The sequence below is a fragment of the Rattus norvegicus genome, chromosome 14 (genome assembly GCF_021556685.1).
Source record: "Rattus norvegicus strain SHRSP/BbbUtx chromosome 14, alternate assembly SHRSP_T2T, whole genome shotgun sequence".
Lineage (NCBI taxonomy): Eukaryota > Metazoa > Chordata > Mammalia > Rodentia > Muridae > Rattus > Rattus norvegicus.
In genome coordinates this window covers 85,719,399-85,722,228 of record NC_141547.1, presented here as the reverse complement: position 1 = coordinate 85,722,228, position 2,830 = coordinate 85,719,399, and the positions used below count along the sequence as shown (strand labels likewise).

The window sequence follows — 2,830 nt, the reverse complement described above, 5'->3', positions numbered from 1 at the left end:
GCAGCCCTGTCAGGCCTGGAACTCAGAGATCTGCCTGCCTCTGCCTTCTGAGTGCTGGGATTAAAGGTGTGCACCTCCACTGTCAGCAGTTGAAAAGTAACTAAGAGAAACTGTAACCTCATACTGTGAACCAAAACAATTCCTTTCCCCCTTAAGTTGCTTTAAGAAACTATTTACTACATATAAGTACATTGTAACCGTCTTCAGACACAACAGAAAAGGGCTGATCTCATTGCAGATGGTTGTGAGCTGCCATGTGGGATTTGAACTCAGGACCTCTGGAAGAGCAGTCAGTGCTCTTAACCACTGAACCAATGCTCCAGCTCTTAAGTTGCTTTTTTTTCATGGTATTTTCTTTATCACAGCAACAGCAGCAGCAACAACAAAATAAGACACCCTGTTATGCAGCCTTTGTCAAATATTTTGTTCCAGTGATGATTTTTTTTGTCAGAAAATTATTTTAATAGTTACAAAACATTTTTTTACAGAATCAGTATAAAATAGCAATTGATTATTTTATAATTATGAGAATTAGACTTGCGGTCTTGGCTGAATGGGGCTGAACCAACCAAAGGCCTTGACCTGCTGGTTCAGAGACCACCCTCAGAAGCTGGCCTGCTGACATCTGTCATGCTCAGGCGACGAGATAACCCGGTCTTTTTTAAAAAAACTCTCTCGGGTTGGGGATTTAGCTCAGTGGTAGAGCGCTTGCCTAGCAAGCACAAGGCCCTGGGTTCGGTACCCAGCTCCAAAAGAAAAAAAAAAAAAAAGAAAAGAAAAAAAAACTCTCTCTCTACTCATTCTTCGGAGGCTTGAAGTGAATTCGGCAGCGTTCATTAAACACCTTCCAGCTCCTGTCATTTACCATTTCTTCGACATTTAGTTCTGACTGCATCCATTTCAACTTTGTTCTTTTCTAAGTTGTTTTAATAACGTTAAGTCATCCAGGTTCTTTTCTCTCTCTTCTCGGAGACGTTTTACTACTGCTGAGGTCTGGGCTATACAGTTCTTTATAACTCTGTCCCTACTGACATGAGCTGCCATCAAAGACTCATATAGTTGTTTACAGGTTTGGCTGGCATCGATTTTTCCTGCAAAGGAAGCTGTTGGCACCGTAGTGTTTAATTCATGTACTATCCTGTCATCAATTGATTTTTAACTGCCCAGTTATTGTGTAGTAAATCTAATTAGATAAATCTTATAGTCTCAGTCTCATTTATTTGGGAACTAGTTGGAGATAGAGAAAAACTGCCACTTTAAGAAATGCATTTACAGGGCTGGAGAGATGGCTCAGTGGTTAAGAGCACCGACTGCTCTTCCAGAGGTCCTGAGTTCAAATCCCAGCAACCACATGGTGGCTTACAACCATCTGTAATATACATTAGATAAATTAAAAAAAGAAAAGAAATCCATTTACGGGCTGGAGAGATGGCTCAGTGGTTAAGAGCACTGACTGTTCTTCCAGAGGTCCTGAGTTCAAATCCCAGCAACCACATGATGGCTCACAACCATCTGTAATGGGATCTGATGCTCTTTTCTGGTGTGTCTGAGGACAGCTACAGTGTACTCATATAAATAAAATAAACCTTAAAAAAAAGAAATGCATTTACATCTCAACACACACAATTAAACTATGTATATTATTCTGAAACCTGGTCTCCTTTCCCATTAATTGCAGATCTATAGAGTATAAGCAATCTGAGCATATTTGCTGAGTGTGTGTGTGTGTGTGTGTGTGCGCGCGCGCGCACATGTGTGGGCATGTGTGTGCACACGAGTGGAAGCCAGAGGTTGACATTAGGTGTCTTAGTCTCTTGCTATCTTTTTTCCTGTAGAACTGACTTCCTCCCTCCAACCCCTCCCAGGTACTGCCATCCCCTTACTCTCTCTCAAATCTATGGTCTTATTATTGTTACATTTATATTTGTGTGTGTATATCTACTTTAGATTTTAGTCAAGGGTCTGCCACTGAGCCTGAAACTCACCCAATGGTCAGGCTGACAAACCAGGTATGTCCTGGAATCTTTCTGCCTCTGCTTCCCAGTGTTTAGATTACAGATATGTATGTGTTTCTAGGTCTGACTTTTTATGTGGGTACCAGGATCTAAACCCAGGACATCATGCTTGCAAAGCCATCTCCCCAGTCACTGTGTATTCATTTTTTATAAGTTGTTTAATGGTCCACAATGTAGATATACCAGAATTTATCCCATTGCCCTTGAGTTAACCTGAAGCTCACGAATAAATTTAAATATATCACATATATTTCATAGACTCATAATGTATTGTATATATTATATATTTCATAAATTCATAATATAGCATAAACATTTCATATATATGTGTATGAATGTTTTGCCTGCATGTATGTATGTGTACTGTGTACATGCAGTGTCTGTGGAGGCCAGAAGAGGGTGTCAGAGCCTCAGGAACTGGAGATGGCTGAGCCCACACGTGGGTGCTGGGGATCTGGGAAGAAAGGAAAGAGAAAGTACATTTATTTAGAGGTTCAGGTATTGCCTGTTGAAGACCACTTTCTCCCCTGTTGAATTGTATTGCTACTCCTGTCAAATTATCAGCCGACACTAAATGTGTGGGTTCGTTTCCATGCTCTGCACCTGGCCTCATTGTTATTTTGCTAGAACACACTCTGTCTTCATTACTTTAGAATAGCTTTGCAGTCTACTTTGGCCCCTTCCTCAAGATAATTTTGGCTATTCTAATTCTCTTGCATTTGTGTATGAGTCTTAAGATTTCCTTGCCAGTCGCTTCAATAAAGTGATGGTTTTGATGTTTACCTTACTAATTTTCCTCCCACAGTTTGTATGAT

At 40.5% G+C, this 2,830-nt stretch overlaps 1 pseudogene; it reads right to left on the bottom strand.

The window, feature by feature from the left end:
* Nucleotides 1–776: 776 nt before the first annotated feature.
* Nucleotides 777–1,149, bottom strand: LOC134481693 (protein MIX23-like; annotated as a pseudogene).
* Nucleotides 1,150–2,830: the final 1,681 nt, after the last annotated feature.